General features: G+C 61.1%; 1 pseudogene; it reads left to right on the top strand.

Annotated features, from left to right (window-relative positions):
* Positions 1-16,127, top strand: part of LOC145337931 (uncharacterized) — a 61,681-nt pseudogene extending 45,554 nt beyond the window's left edge.
* The last annotated feature ends 376 nt before the right edge of the window (positions 16,128-16,503 follow it).

The following is a 16,503-nucleotide window of genomic DNA, read 5'->3' as shown; positions in this document are numbered from 1 at the left end:
GCACTGTGGGAGGGTCAGTGCTGAGGGAGCGCCGCACTGTGGGTGGGTCAGGGCTGAGGGAGCACCACACTGTGGGAGGGTCGGTGCTGATGGAGTCACACACTGTGGGAGGGTCAGTGCTCAGGGAGCACCGCAGTGTGGCTGGGTCAGTGCTGAGGGAGCGCCGCACTGTGGGAGGGTCAGGGCTGAGGGAGCACCGCACTGTGGGAGGGTCGATGCTGAGGGAGCGCCGCACTGTGGCAGGGTCGGTGCTGATGGAGTCACACACTGTGGGAGGGTCAGTGCTGATGGAGCACCACAGTGTGGGAGGGTCAGTGCTGAGGGAGCGCCACACTGTGGGAGGGTCGGTGCTGAGGGAGTGCCGCACTGTGGGAGGGTCAGGGCTGAGGGGGCACCGCACTGTGGGAGGGTCGGTGCTGAGGGAGCACCACACTGTGGGAGGGTCGGTGCTGATGGAGTCACACACTGTGGGAGGATCAGTGCTCAGGGAGCACCGCAGTGTGGGAGGGTCAGTGCTGAGGGAGTGCCGCACTGTGGGAGGGTCAGTGCTGAGGGAGCGCCGCACTGTGGGAGGGTTGGTGCTGATGGAGTCACACAATGTGGGAGGGTCAGTGCTGAGTGAGCACCGCAGTGTGGGAGGGTCAGTGCTGAGGGAGCGCCGCACTCTGGGAGGGTCAGTGCAGAGGGAGCACCGCACTGTGGGACGGTCAGTGCTGTGGAAGCGCCGCACTGTGGGAGGGTCAGTGCTGAGGGAGCCCGCACTGTGGGAGGGTGAGTGCTGAGGGAGCACCGCACTGTGGGAGGGTCAGTGCTGAGTGAGCGCCGCACTGTGGGAGGGTCAGTGCTGAGGGAGCGCCACACTGTGGGAGGGTCAGTGCTGAGGGAGTGCCGCACTGTGGGAGGGTCAGTGCTGAGGGAGCGCCGCACTGTAGGAGGGTCAGTGCTGAGGGAGCGCCACACTGTGGGAGGGTCAGTGCCGAGGGAGCACCGCACTGTGGGAGGTTCGGTGCTGAGGGAGGGTCAGTGCTGAGGGAGTGCCGCACTGTGCGAGGGTCAGTGCCGAGGGAGCACCGCACTTTGGGAGGGTCGGTGCTGAGGGAGGGTCAGTGCTGAGGGAGTGCCGCACTGTGGGAGGGTCAGGGCTGAGGGGGCACCGCACTGTGGGAGGGTCGGTGCTGAGGGAGCACCACGCTGTGGGAGGGTCAGTGCTGAGGGTGCACCGCACTGTGGGAGGGTCAGTGCTGAGGGAGCACCGCACTGTGGGAGGGTCAGTACTGAGCGAGCGCCACACTGTGGGAGGGTCAGTGCTGAGGGAGCACCGCACTGTGGGCGGGTCAGTGCTGAGGAAGCAACGCACTGTGGGAGGGTCGGTGCTGAGGGAGGGTCAGTGCTGAGGGAGTGCCGCACTGTGGGAGGGTCAGGGCTGAGGGGGCACCGCACTGTGGGAGGGTCGGTGCTGAGGGAGCACCACACTGTGGGAGGGTCAGTGCTGAGGCAGCACCGCACTGTGGGAGGGTCAGTGCTGAGGGAGCACCACACTGTGGGAGGGTCAGTACTGAGCGAGCGCCACACTGTGGGAGGGTCAGTGCTGAGGGAGCACTGCACTGTGGGAGGTCAGTGCTGAGGGAGCACCGCACTGTGGGAGCGTCGGCGCTGAGGGAGCACCGCACTGTGGGAGGACCAGTGCTGAGGGAGCGCCACACTCTGGGAGGGTCAGTGCTGAGGGAGCACCGCACTGTGGGACGGTCAGTGCTGTGGAAGGGCCGCACTGTGGGAGGGTCAGTGCTGAGGGAGGCCCGCACTGTGGGAGGGTCAGTGCTGAGGGAGCACCACACTGTGGGAGGGTCAGTGCTGAGTGAGCGCCGCACTGTGGGAGGGTCAGTGCTGAGGGAGCGCCACACTGTGGGAGGGTCAGTGGTGAGGGAGCGCCGCACTGTGGGAGGGTCAGTTCCGAGGGAGCGCCGCACTGTGGGAGGGTCAGTGCCGAGGGAGCGCTGCACTGTGGGAGGGTCAGTGCCGAGGGAGCGCCGCACTGTGGGAGGGTCAGTGCCGAGGGAGCGCCGCACTGTGGGAGGGTCAGTGCTGTGTAAGCGCCGCACTGTGGGAGGTCGGTGCTGAGGGAGTGCTGCACTGTGGGAGGGTCAGTGCTGAGGGAGCGCCGCACTGTGGGAGGGTCAGTGCTGAGGAAGTGCCGCACAGTAGGAGGGTCAGTGCTGAGGGAGCGCCACACTGTGGGAGGGTCGGTGCTGAGGGTGCACCGCACTGTGGGAGGGTCAGTGCTGAGGGAGCGCCGCACTGTGGGATGGTCAGTGCCAGGGAGCACCGCACTGTGGGAGGTTCGGTGCTGAGGGAGGGTCAGTGCTGAGGGAGTGCTGCACTGTGCGAGGGTCAGTGCCGAGGGAGCACCGCACTTTGGGAGGGTCGGTGCTGAGGGAGGGACAGTGCTGAGGGAGTGCCGCACTGTGGGAGGGTCAGGGCTGAGGGGGCACCGCACTGTGGGAGGGTCGGTGCTGAGGGAGCACCACACTGTGGGAGGATCAGTGCTGAGGAGTGCCGCACTATGGGACGGTCAGTGCTGAGGGGGCACCGCACTGTGGGAGGGTCGGTGCTGAGGGAGCACCACACTGTGGGAGGATCAGTGCTGAGGGAGCACCGCACTGTGGGAGGGTCAGTGCTGAGGGAGCACCACACTGTGGGAGCGTCGGCGCTGAGGGAGCACCGCACTGTGGGAGGATCAGTGCTGAGGGAGCACCGCACTGTGGGACGGTCAGTGCTGAGGGAGCGCCGCACTGTGGGAGGGTCAGTGCTGAGGGAGCGCCGCACTGTGGGAGGGTCAGTGCCGAGGGAGCACCGCACTGTGGGAGGGTCGGTGCTGAGGGAGGGTCAGTGCTGAGGGAGTGCCCACTGTGGGAGGGTCAGTGCCGAGGGAGCACTGCACTGTGGGAGGGTCGGTGCTGAGGGAGGGTCAGTGCTGAGGGAGTGCCGCACTGTGGGAGGGCCAGGGTTGAGGGGGCACCGCACTGTGGGAGGGTTGGTGCTGAGGGAGCACCACACTGTGGGAGGGTCAGTGCTGAGGGAACGCCGCACTGTGTGAGGGTCAGTGCTGAGGGAGCACCGCACTGTGGGAGGGTCGGTGCTGAGGGAGCACCGCACTGTGGGAGGGTCGGTGCTGAGGGAGCACCGCACTGTGGGAGGGTCAGTGTTGAGGGAGCGGCGCACTGTGGGAGGGTCAGTGCTGAGGGAGAACCGCACTGTGGGAGGGTCAGTGCTGAGGGAGCACCGCACTGTGGGAGGGTCAGTGCTGAGGGAGCGCCGCACTGTGGGAGGGTTGGTGTTGAGGGAGCGCCGCACTGTGGGAGGGTCCAGTGCTGAGGGAGCGCCACACTGTGTGAGGGTCAGTGCTGAGGGAGCACCGCACTGTGGGAGGGTCGGTGCTGAGGGAGCGCCGCACTGTGGGAGGGTCAGTGCTGAGGGAGCACCGCACTGTGGGAGGGTCAGTGTTGAGGGAGCGGCGCACTGTGGGAGGGTCAGTGCTGAGGGAGCGCCGCACTGTGGGAGGGTTGGTGTTGAGGGAGCGCCGCACTGTGGGAGGGTCAGTTCTGAGGGAGCGCCGCACTGTGGGAGGGTCAGTGCTGAGGGAGCGCCGCACCGTGGGAGGGTTGGTGTTGAGGGAGAGCCGCACTGTGGGAGGGTCGGTTCTGAGGGAGTGCCGCACTGTGGCAGGGTCAGTGCTGAGGGAGTGCCGCACTGTTGCAGGGTCATTGGTGAGGGAGCGCCGCACTGTGGGAGGGTCAGTGCTGAGGGAGCGGCGCACTGTGGGAGGGTCAGTGCTGAGGGGGCGCTGCACTGTGGGAGGGTGAGTGCTGAGGGAGCGCCGCACTGTTGCATGGTCATTGGTGAGGGAGCGGCGCACTGTGGGAGGGTCAGTGCTGAGGGGGCGCTGCACTGTGGGAGGGTGAGTGCTGAGGGAGCACCGCACTGTGGGAGAGTCAGTGCTGAGGGAGCACCGCACTGTGGGAGGGTCAGTGCTGAGGGAGCGCCGCACTGTGGGAGGTTCGGTGCTGAGGGAGTGCCGCTCTGTGGGAGGGTCGGTGCTGAGGGAGCGCCGCACTGTGGGAGAGTCAGTGCTGAGGGAGCACCGCACTGTGGGAGGGTCGATGCTGAGGGAGCGCCGCACTGTGGGAGGGTCGGTGCTGATGGAGTCACACACTGTGGGAGGGTCGGTGCTGAGGAGCGCCGCACTGTGCGAGAATCAGTGCTGAGGGAGCACCGCACTGTGGGAGGGTCGATGCTGAGGGAGCGCCACACTGTGGGAGGGTCAGTGCTGATGGAGTCACACACTGTGGGAGGGTCAGTGCTGAGGGAGCACCGCAGTGTGGGAGGGTCAGTGCTGAGGGAGTGCCGCACTGTGGGAGGGTCAGGGCTGAGGGGGCACCGCACTGTGGGAGGGTCGGTGCTGAGGGAGTACCACACTGTGGGAGGGTCGGTGCTGAGGGAGCACCACACTGTGGGAGGGTCGGTGCTGATGGAGTAACACACTGTGGGAGGGTCAGTGCTCAGGGAGCACCGCACTGTGGGAGGGTCAGTGCTGAGGGAGCGCAGCACTGTGGGAGGGTCAGTGCTGAGGGAGTGCCGCACTGTGGGAGGGTCGGTGCTGAGGGAGCACCGCACTGTGGGAGGGTCAGGGCTGAGGGGGCACCGCACTGTGGGAGGGTCGGTGCTCAGGGAGCACCACACTGTGGGAGGGTCGGTGCTGATGGAGCCACACACTGTGGGAGGGTCAGTGCTCAGGGAGCACCGCAGTGTGGGAGGGTCAGTGCTGAGGGAGCGCCGCACTGTGGGAGGGTCAGTGCTGAGGGAGCGCCGCACTGTAGGAGGGTCAGTGCTGAGGGAGCGCCACACTGTGGGAGGGTCAGTGCCGAGGGAGCGCCGCACTGTGGGAGGGTCAGTGGCGAGGGAGCCACACACTGTGGGAGGGTCAGTGCTGAGGGAGCCACACACTGTGGGAGGGTCAGTGCTGAGGGAGCGCCGCTCTGTGGGAGGGTCAGTGGCGAGGGAGCACCGCACTGTGGGAGGGTCAGTGCTGGGGGAGCGCCGCACTGTGGGAGGGTCAGTGCTGAGGGAGCACCGCACTGTGGGAGGGTCAGTGCTGGGGGAGCGCCGCACTGTGGGAGGGTCAGTGCTGAGGGAGCACCGCACTGTGGGAGGGTCAGTGCCGAGGGAGCCACACACTGTGGGTGGGGGCTGAAGGACTAAATGCGTTACTGATCTGTGCCTCACTGCACTCCCTCTCCGTCTCTCTCTCTGTCTCTCCTCCTGTTTCAGTTCACTGCGGCGTTCCTGCGAATATTTCTCACGGACATTATGAATATCTGTCCCATCACGATGATGACACCTATCTTTCCGTGATCAAGTATGTTTGCGATGGCCCGGTCTACCACCTCGAGGATCCTGAGGAGGGTAGGTAACGCTGGTGTCCGGGGGCGAACCATCAAAGTGTAATCGAGTGAGAAAATGTGTCCCCAACCCCACCCCACCAACCAAAAAGAAAATCGTGCATCCCCTTCTGCTGACTATTGAGCTGAAATATTCTAGGGCAGCCTGTAACCTGACGTTGGTGGAATTTGGGGATACAGGTGTATTGCCAGCCAAATTCACCGGACACTCACTGAACGTTCGATGACACGCTGTTCTTATTCTTCTCTGAGTGAGCTGTGTCGATTGTACTCCACCCACCGGCCTCCGGGTTATGGTTACAATGCGACCAAGATTGTGTTCGCAATGTTTACCAGGTTAACTGAGGAGATCGCGAGTGGGCCTGGGGTGGGGGGGTGCCACCAGTGATAGTTTTTTATTCGAGAATGATGGGGAGAAACGCCAGCCGTCCTGATATCAAAGGATGGCCATGTCGGATAAGCAGCAAACCTGCGCCATAAGGAATGCTGTGAAGAGTTCCCCTGGTAAATTGGAGCGATTGTTCCCAGACCGAGAGAAGCAGCTTCAGAGTCGGGTAAACTTCTGGTTCATTCTACCAAGGACACAACCAGGAAGAGAATATTTCTAGCCCAGTGTGTTGGCTGAAACTGGGACGGTCCGTGACCTTGCTAAGCTGGGAGATCCAGGAAAGAGTGATCATAATATTAGGCAATTTTGGAATGGGTTTGGGAGCAATTTGAGGAAATCCAAAATTAGCTGTTGTAAATCCCATACTCTGAGGCCCATCCCTCATTCACCTGCACTCTCCCTGTCTCCCTCGCTCCCCACCGCCCCCTCCCTGTCTCCCTCACTCCCCCCGCCCTCTTCCCCTCTCCCTCGCTCCCCCCACCCTCTCCCCGTCTCCCTCATTCACCCTGCCCTCTCCCTGTCTCCCTCGCTCCCCCCGCCCTCTCCCCGTCTCCCTCGCTCCCCCCGCCCTCTCCCCGTCTCCCTCGCTCCCCCCGCCCTCTCCCCTTCTCCCTCTCTCCCTCGCCCTCTCCCTGTCTCCCTCGCTCCCCCGCCCTCTCCCTGTCTCCCTCGCTCCCCTGCCCTCTCCCTGTCTCCCTCGCTCCCCCTGCCTCTCCCGCCTCTCCCTGTCTCCCTCGCCCTCTCCCTGTCTCCCTCGCTCCCCCTGCCCTCTCCCTGTCTCCCTCGCTCCCCCCGCCCTCTCCCTGTCTCCCTCTCTCCCTCGCCCTCTCCCGTATCCCTCGCTCCCCCCGCCCTCTCCCTGTCTCCCTCGCTCTCCCCGCCCTCTCCCCGTCTCCCTCACTCCCTCACCTTCTTCCCCTCTCCCTCGCTCCCCACCCTCTCCCCTTCTCCCTCTCTCCCTCGCCCTCTCCCTGTCTCCCTCACTCCCCTCGCCCTCTCCCTGTCTCCCTCGCTCCCCTCGCCCTCTCCCTGTCTCCCTCTCTCCCCCGCCCTCTCCCCGTCTCCCTCTCTCCCTCGCCCTCTCCCTGTCTCCCTCGCTCCCCTGCCCTCTCCCTGTCTCCCTCGCTCCCCCCGCCCTCTCCCTGTCTCCCTCTCTCCCCCGCCCTCTCCCCGTCTCCCTCTCTCCCTCACCCTCTCCCTGTCTCCCTCGCTCCCCCTGCCCTCTCCCTGTCTCCCTCGCTCCCCCCGCCATCTCCCCTTCTCCCTCTCTCCCCCCGCCCTCTCCCTGTCTCCCTCGCTCCCCCCGCCCTCTCCCTGTCTCCCTCACTCCCCCCGCCCTCTCCCTCACTCCCCCTGCCCTCTCCCTGTCTCCCTCTCTCCCCTCGCCCTCTCCCTGTCTCCCTCACTCCCCCCGCCCTCTCCCTGTCTCCCTCGCTGCCCGAGCCCTCTCCCCGTCTCCCTCGCTCCCCCCTCCTCCCCGTCTCCCTCGCTCCCCCTGCCCTCTCCATGACTCCCTCGCTCCCCCCCTCCCTGTCTCCCTCGCTCCCCCCACCCTCTCCCCGTCTCCCTCGCTCCCCATCGCCCTCTCCCTGTCTCCCTCGCTCCCCCGCCCTCTCCCCGTCTCCCTCACTCCCTACACCCTCTTCCCCTCTCCCTCGCTCCCCCGCCCTCTCCCTGTCTCCCTCACTCCCCCCGCCCTCTCCCTGTCCCCCTCGCTCCACCAGCCCTCTCCCTGTCTCCCTCGCTCCCCCAGCCCTCTCCCTGTCTCCCTCGCTCCCCCGCCCTCTCCCTGTCTCCCTCGCTCCCCCTGCCCTCTCCCTGTCTCCCTCGCTCCCCTTCCAGCCTCCGCCCCAGGGGGTAGGGGAAGGGGTTAGAATGATGAAATCGAGGTGGAGGGGGATATTTCAGAGTACCGGGGGAGGGTGTGTTACACTGCGATGGTTTGGGTAAATGTGGATCCGATTATCTGGGATTTGTTCTCAGCCTGTCTCTGTGTCTCTCTCTCTCTCTCTGTCTCTCCCTCTGGTCTCTAGCTGTGTACATTTGTACAGAACAGAACAAGTGGAAGAACGCAAAACTGAAGTACGAATTGCCAGAATGTCACAAAGGTGAGAGAGAGATTAACCTCAGTAACACACAGTCTCCCTATCCCTCGGTTACACCACACTCGGAGCACCGTGCACAGTTCCCGTCTCCCTATCACTTCGGTTAGACCCACACTCGGAGCACAGTTCCCGTCTCCCTATCCCCTCGGTTCGACCCACACTCGGAGCACAGTTCATGTCTCCCTATCCCCTCGGTTAGACCCACACTCGGGGCACAGTATCCGTCTCCCTATCCCCTCGGTTAGACCCACACTCGGACCACAATTCCCGTCTCCCTATCCCCTCGATTAGACCACACTCGGAGCAAAGTTCCCGTCTCCTATCCCCTCAATTAGACCACACTCGGAGCAAGGTTCCCGTCTCCCTATCCCCTCGGTTAGACCCACACTCGGAGCAAGGTTCCCGTCTCCCTATCCCCTCGGTTAGACCCACACTCGGAGCACAGTTCTCGTCTCCCTATCCCCTCGATTAGACAACACTCGGAGCACAGTTCCCGTCTCCCTCTCCCCTCGGTTAGACCCACACTCGGAGCACAGTTCCCGTCTCCCTATCCCGTCGGTTAGACCCACACTCGGAGCAAGGTTCCCGTCTCCCTATCCCCTCGGTTAGACCCACACTCGGAGCACAGTTCTCGTCTCCCTATCCCCTCGATTAGACAACACTTGGAGCACAGTTCCCGTCTCCCTATCCCCTCAGTCAGACCCACACTCGGAGCACAGTTCTCGTCTCCCTCTCCCCTCAGTTAGACCAACACTCGGAGCACAGTTCTCGTCTCCCTCCCCCTCGGTTAGACCCACACTCGGAGCACAGTTCCCGTCTCCCTATCCCCTCGGTTAGACCCACACTCGGAGCCACAGTTCCCGTCTCCCTATCCCCTCAGTCAGACCCACACTCGGAGCACAGTTCTCGTCTCCCTATCCCCTCGATTAGACAACACTCGGAGCACAGTTCCCGTCTCCCTATCCCTCAGTCAGACCCACACTCGGAGCACAGTTCTCGTCTCCCTCTCACCTCAGTTAGACCAACACTCGGAGCACAGTTCTCGTCTCCCTCTCCCCTCGGTTAGACCCACACTCGGAGCACAGCTCCCGTCTCCCTATCCCCTCGGTTAGACCCACACTCGGAGCACAGCTCCCGTCTCCCTATCCCCTCGATTAGACCACACTCGGAGCACAGTTCCCGTCTCCGTGTTGCCTCAGTTAGACCCACACTCGGACACTCGGAGCACAGTTCCGGTCTCCCTATCCGCTCGGTGAGACCCACACTCGGAGCACAGTTCTGGTCTCCCTGTCCCCTCAATTGTACCACACTCGGAGCACAGTTCCACTCTCCCTATCCCCTCGATTAGACCACACTCGGAGCACAGTTCCCCTCTCCCTATCTCCTCGGTTACACCACACTCGGAGGAAGGTTCCGGTCTCCCTATCCCCTCGATTAGATCCACACTCGGAGCACAGTTCCCCACTCCCTATCCCCTCAGTTAGACCCACACTCAGAGGACAGTTCCCATCTCCCTATCCTTCGATTAGACCACACTCGGAGCACAGTTCCCGTCTCCCTATCCCCTCGATTAGACCACACTCGGAGGACAGTTCCCATCTCCCTATCCCTTCGATTAGACCACACTCGGAGCACAGTTCCCGTCTCCCTATCCCCTCGATTAGACCACACTCGGAGCACAGTTCCCGACTCCCCATCCCCTCACTTTGACCACACTCGGAGCACAGTTCTGGTCAGCCTATCCCCTCGGTTAGACCCACACTCAGAGCACAGTTCCCGTCACCCTATCCCCTTGCTTTGACCACACTCAGAGCACGTTTCCCATCTCCCTATCCCCTTGGTTAGACCCACAGTCGGAGCACAGTTCCCGTCTCCCTATCCCCTCGGTTAGACCCACAGTCGGAGCACAGTTCCCGTCTCCCTATCCCCTCAGTTAGACCACACTCGGAGCACAGTTCCCATCTCCCTATCCCCTCAGTTAGACCACACTCGGAGCATAGTTCCCGTCTCCATATTGCCTCAGTCAGACCCACACTCGGAGACTCAGAGCACAGTTCCCGTCTCCCTATCCCCTCGATTATACCACACTCGGAGCACAGTTCCCGTCTCCCTATCCCCTCGGTTAGACCACACTCGGAGTACAGTTCTGGTCTCCCTATCCACTCGATTAGACCACACTCGGAGCACAGTTCCTGTCTCCCTATCCCCTCAATTTGACCACACTCAGAGCACAGTTCTGGTCAGCCTATCCGCTCAGTTAGACCCACACTCGGAGCACAGTTCCCGTCTCCCTATCCCCTCGGTTAGACCCACACTCGGAGCACAGTTCCCGTCTCCCTATCCCCTCGCTTTGACCACACTCGGAGCACAGTTCCGATCTCCCTATCCCCTCGATTAGACCCACACTCGGAACACAGTTCCGGTCTCCCTATTCCATCGATTCGACCAAACTCGGAGGACAGTTCCCGTCTCCCTATCCCCTCGGACAGACCACACTCGGAGCACAGTTCCTGTCTCCCTATCCCCTCAATTAGACCCACACTCGGAGCACAGTTCCTGTCTCCCTATCCCCTCGGATAGACCAACACTGGGAGCACAGTTCCCGTCTCCATATCCCCCCGATTAGACCACATTCGGATCACAGTTCCCGTCTTCCCTATCCCCTCAATTAAACCCACACTCGGAGCACAGTTCCTGTCTCCCTACACCCTCGGTTAGACCCACACTCGGATCACAGTTCCCTTCTCCCTATCCCCTCGGATAGACCCACACTCGGAGCACAGTTACCGACTCCCTATCCCCTCGGATAGACCCAAACTCGGAGCACAGTTCCAGTCTCCCTATCTCCTCAGTGAGACCCACACTCGGAGCACAGATCCCGTCTCCCTATCCCCTCGATAAGACCGCACTCGGAGCACAGTTCCCGTCTCCCTATCCCCTCAATTAGACCCACACTCAGAGCACAGTTCCTGTCTCCCTATCCCCTCGAGTAGAACCAAACTTGGAGCACAGTTCGGGTCTCCCTATCCCCTTGATTAGACCCAGACTCGGAGCACAGTTCCCATCTCCCTATCCCCTCGGTTAGACCCACACTCGGAGCACAGTTCCCATCTCCCTATCCCCTCGATTAGACCCACACTCGGAGCACAGTTCCCGTCTCCCTATCCCCTCGGTTAGACCCACACTCGGAGCACAGTTCCCGTCTCCCTATCCCCTTGATTAGACCCACACTCGGAGCACAGTTCCCGTCTCCCTGTCCCCTCGATTAGACCCACACTAGGTGCACAGTTCCCCTCTCCCTATCTCCTCGGTTACACCACACTCGGAGGAACGTTCCGGTCTCCCTATCCCCTCGATTAGCCCCACACTCGGAGCACAGTTCCCCTCTCCCTATCCCCTCAGTTCGACCCACACTCGGAGGACAGTTCCCATCTCCTATCCACTCGATTAGACCACACTCGGAGCACAGTTCCTGTCTCCCTATCCCCTCAATTTGACCACACTAGGAGCACAGTTCTGGTCAGCCTATCCGCTCAGTTAGACCCACACTCGGAGCACAGTTCCCGTCTCCCTATCCCCTCGGACAGACCACACACGGAGCACAGTTCCTGTCTCCCTATCCCCTCAATTAGACCCACACTCGGAGCACAGTTCCCTTCTCCCTATCCCCTCGGATAGACCCACACTCGGAGCACAGTTACCGACTCCCTATCCCCTCGGATAGACCCAAACTCGGAGCACAGTTCCAGTCTCCCTATCTCCTCAGTGAGACCCACACTCGGAGCACAGATCCCGTCTCCCTATCCCCTCGATAAGACCACACTCGGAGCACAGTTCCTGTCTCCCTATCCCCTCAATTAGACCCACACTCAGAGCACAGTTCCTGTCTCCCTATCCCCTCGAGTAGAACCACACTTGAAGCACAGTTCGGGTCTCCCTATCCCCTTGATTAGACCCACACTCGGAGCACAGTTCCCATCTCCCTATCCCCTCGGTTAGACCCACACTCGGAGCACAGTTCCCGTCTCCCTATCCCCTTGATTAGACCCACACTCGGAGCACAGTTCCTGTCTCCCTACCTGCTCGGTGAGACCCACACTCAGAGCACAGTTCCCGTCTCCCTATCCCCTTGATTAGACCCACACTCGGAGCACAGTTCCCGTCTCCCTATCCCCTCGGTTAGACACAGACTCGAAGCAGAGTTCCCGTCTCCCTATCCCCACAGTTAGACCCACACTCGGAGCACAGTTCCGGTCTCCCTATCCCCTCGGTTAGGCCCACACTCGGAGCACAGTTCCTGTCTCCCTATCCCCACAGTTAGACCCACACTCGGAGCACAGTTCCCGTCTCCGTATTGCCTCCATTAGACCCACACTCGGAACACAGTTCCCACCTCCCTATCCCTCGGTTAGACCCACACCCGGAGCACAGTTCCAGTCTCCCTATCCCCTCGGTTAGACCACACTCAGAGCACAGTTCCCGTCTCCCTATCCCCTTGATTAGACCCACACTCGGAGCACAGTTCCCGTCTCCCTATCCCCTCGGTTAGACACAGACTCGAAGCAGAGTTCCCGTCTCCCTATCCCCACAGTTAGACCCACACTCGGAGCACAGTTCCGGTCTCCCTATCCCTCGGTTAGGCCCACACTCGGAGCACAGTTCCTGTCTCCCTATCCCCACAGTTAGACCCACACTCGGAGCACAGTTCCCGTCTCCGTATTGCCTCCATTAGACCCACACTCGGAACACAGTTCCCATCTCCCTATCCCCTCGGTTAGACCCACACTCGAAACACAGTTCCCGTCTCCCTATCCGCTCGATTTGACCACACCCGGAGCACAGTTCCAGTCTCCCTGTCCCCTCAGTTAGACCCACACTCGGAGCACAGTTCCTGTCTCCCTATCTCCTCAGTTAGACCCACACTCGGAGCACGTTTCCAGTCTCCCTATCCCGACTGAGGAAAGATTAGAGGGGGGAGCGGCGAGATTGTGAGGCTGGGGTTAAAATTCGATCAAGCAATGGCCGATCGAAGGGGAGAGCAGGAACTGTATTGGCAGAAGGGTCTGTTTGAATCCTGCGTTGGTTCGATCTCAGTGTCCCAGATTGAGGAATTCTCCTTCCCTCCCTTTCTATCTCTCAGTTTCCTGCGGCGTTCCGAAGGATATCGAACACGGACACTTTGAATACGTGACAACGCACGGGGTCACGTCATATCTCTCTGCGATCAAATATACTTGTGACGCAAACTACCACGAAAGAGATTTCAGCGATGAAGGTGGGTTCGAGAAATCTGTCCACAGACAGAGCTGACGGAGCACCGCACTGTGGGAGGGTCAGTGCTGAGGGAGCACCGCACTGTGGGAGGGTCAGTGCTGAGGGAGTGCCGCATTGTGGGAGGGTCAGTGCTGAGGGAGCACCGCGCTGTGGGAGAGTCAGTGCTGAGGGAGCGCCGCACTGTGGGAGCGCCGCACTGTGGGAGGGTCAGTGCTGAGGGAGCGCCGCACTGTGGGAGGGTCAGTGCTGAGGGAGCGCCGCACTGTGGGAGGGTCAGTGCTGAGGGAGCGCCGCACTGTGGGAGGGTCAGTGCTGAGGGAGTGCCGCACTGTGGGAGGGTCAGTGCTGAGGGAGCGCCGCACTGTGGGAGGGTTAGTGCTGAGGGAGCACTGCACTGTGGGAGGGTCAGTGCTGAGTGGGTGATGGGCTCTGCGGGGGAGTCTCGGGGGGTACCGGGGGATATATCAGTTTGCCGTGCTGCACTCTAACCCCTGTTGTGCTGTCTAGGTGTTTAGTCTATGGTGTTTATGTCTGTACGATCGAAGGATAATGGAGAAAACACTGACCTTGATTTTGAAATCCCTACGTGCAAGCCAGGTACAGAATCATATTTACTCTGTCTGCCTTCCATCAGGGACCCCTGTTACACTGCGAGACTCTCTCTGTCTCTGCGTGTCTCTCTGTCTCTCTCTCTGTTTCTCGCTCTGTCTCTCTCTCTCTGTCTCTCTCTCTCTGTCTGTCTCTATCTCTGTTTCTGTCTCCGTCTCTCTCTCTCTGTCTCCCCTCTCTCTCTCTGTCTGTCTGTCTCTCTCTCCCCCCCTCTCTCTCTCTCTGTTTCTCTCTCTCTCTCTGTCTCTCTCGGTGAGGGTCACTCTGATGTTCTGTCCCTCTCTCTCTCACACTGTCTTCTGTCTCTCTCTCTCTCTCTCTGTTCTTCTCTCTCTGTCTCTCTCTCTCTCTGTCTCTCTCTCCCCCCACCGTCTCTCTGTCTCTCTTTCTCTGTCTGTCTCTCTCTCTCTCTGTCTGTCTGTCTCTCTCTATCTCTCTCTCTGTCTCTCCCTCTCTCTCTCTGTCTCTCTCGGTGAGGGGTCAGTCTGATGTTCTGTCCCTCTCTCTCTCACACTGTCTGTCTGTCTGTCTCTCTCTCTGTCTCTCTCTGTCTCTCTCTCTGTCTCTCTCTCTCTCTCTCTGTCTCTCTCTCTGTCTCTCTCTCTCTCTCTCTCTGTCTCTCTCTCTCTCTCCCTGTCTCTCTCTGTCTCTCACTCTCTCTCTCTCTCTCTGTCTCTCTCGGTGAGGGATCAGTCTGATGTTCTCTCCCTCTCTCTCTCTCTCCCTCTCTGTCTCTCTCTCTCTGTCTCTCTCTCTTTCTCTCTCTCTCTGTCTCTCTCTCTCTGTCTCTCTCGGTGAGGGATCAGTCTGATGTTCTCTCCCTTTCTCTCTCTCTCTCCCTGTTCTCTCTCTCTGTCTCTCTCTCTCTCCCTCTCTCTCTGTCTCTCTCTTTCCCTCTCTCTCTCTCTCTGTCTCTCTCTCTCTCTGTCTCTGTCTCTCTCTCTTTCTCTCTCTCTCTGTCTCTCTCTCTCTCTGTCTCTCTCTCTGTCTCTCTCTCTCTCTCTGTCTCTCACTCTCTGTCTCTCTCTCTCCGTCTCTCTCTCCTCTCTGTGTCTCTCTCTCTCTGTCTCTCTCTCTCTCTCCTGTCTGTTTCTCTCTCTCTCTCTGTCTCTCTCTCTCTCTGTCTCTCTCTCTCTGTCTCTTTCTTGGTGAGGGGGTCAGTCTGATGTTCTCTCCCTCTCTCTCTCCGTCTCTCTCTCTCTGTCTCTCTCTCCGTCTCTCTCTCTCTGTCTCTCTCTCTCTCTCTCTCTCTCTGTCTCTCTCTCTGTCTCTCTCTCTCTGTCTCTCCTCTCTCCGTCTCTCTCTCTCTGTCTCTCTCTCTGTCTCTCTCTCTCTCTCTGTCTCTCTCTCCGTCTCTCTCTCTCTGTCTCTCTCTCTCTGTCTCTCTCTCTGTCTCTCTCTGTCTCTCTCTCTCTTCTCTCTCGTCTCTCTCTGTCTCTCTCTCTGTCTCTCTCTCGGTGAGGGTCGTCTGATGTTCCTCTCCCTCTCTCTCTCTCTCTAGATCTCTGTGGCCGTCCCGTGGTCCATTTGGAGACCCACCAGCGGGTGGTGGGGGCCAGATGGTGGTGAACGGAGCCTCTCCTTGGAGCATGCTGCTGCGGGGGGCCGATGGGAGATCATCGACGGGGCACTGATTGCCCACCAGTGGATGCTGACCAGCGCCCACGCCCTCCAGGGAGAGGGGCGCTCGGAGGCAGAGATCAAGGCCAATTTCCATGCCTACGTGGGCATCGAGGATGCCCGGGAAATGGACAGTGCCCACGAGGTCCACATCGACAAGATCTTCACCCACCCAAAGACCAACGATGCCGTGGTCTACAGCAACGACCTGGCCCTGGTCAAACTCAAGGAGAACATCACCTACTCCAATCATATCATGCCCATCTGTCTGCCCACGCACGACCTGGCTGCCCCGGGCAAGGTGGGCCACCTGGCAGGCTGGGGGATGGGCGTGGAGCTGAAGCCCGCCACCCACCTGCTGTACGTGGAGCTGGGGATAGCCAACGCCAGCCAGTGCCTGCACCAGCTGGTCCAGAAGCAGCCCAGCCTCTTCGCCGAGGACGCCCCCGACCTGTTCTGCACCCAGCGCTCGGCGCTGGAGGAGAACGTGTGCCGGGGGGACCGGGGCGCCCCCTTCGTGGTGGAGGAGGGGGGCGTGGAGTACGCCGCCGGCATCCTCTCCTACGACGAGGCCTGTCGGGCCTACACGTACGCCGTTTACACCAATATCTACAACCACCTCGACTGGCTCAAGGAGATCATGGCCAACCATTGAGTTTGCGGCTAAAAATCAGAGCCGGGGGGTTGGGGGGGGGGGTGTGGGGGTGGGGCGGGCACTTCCCTGGCCCTCACCCCCGGTTCCCCAATCACGCCCCCCCCACCACCACCCCCAAAACCTCCAATCCTTCAATTCCCAAGAGCCCCCTTCATCCAAACCCCGCCCAACCCAATCTTTGGCCCACACTGTACGGGACTGGCTAACTCGCTGAACTCTCAGTAGCCCCCCACCCCCACCACCACCACCGACGCCCTCACTTGTCTCCCCCACCACCCCCCAGCCCACCCTCCCGCATCCGTGGGGCCCTTCACCCTCCCCAAAAACCGACGCCTCCCCCCGCCACAACCCACCCCCCACTCTCCAATCCATCACACACAAAGAGTCTGTATGTGG

The sequence above is a fragment of the Carcharhinus amblyrhynchos genome, unplaced genomic scaffold, assembly GCF_965287045.1.
Source record: "Carcharhinus amblyrhynchos unplaced genomic scaffold, sCarAmb.v2.hapA scaffold_82, whole genome shotgun sequence".
Classification (NCBI taxonomy): domain Eukaryota; kingdom Metazoa; phylum Chordata; class Chondrichthyes; order Carcharhiniformes; family Carcharhinidae; genus Carcharhinus; species Carcharhinus amblyrhynchos.
This window is presented reverse-complemented; position numbering and strand designations above follow the sequence as displayed.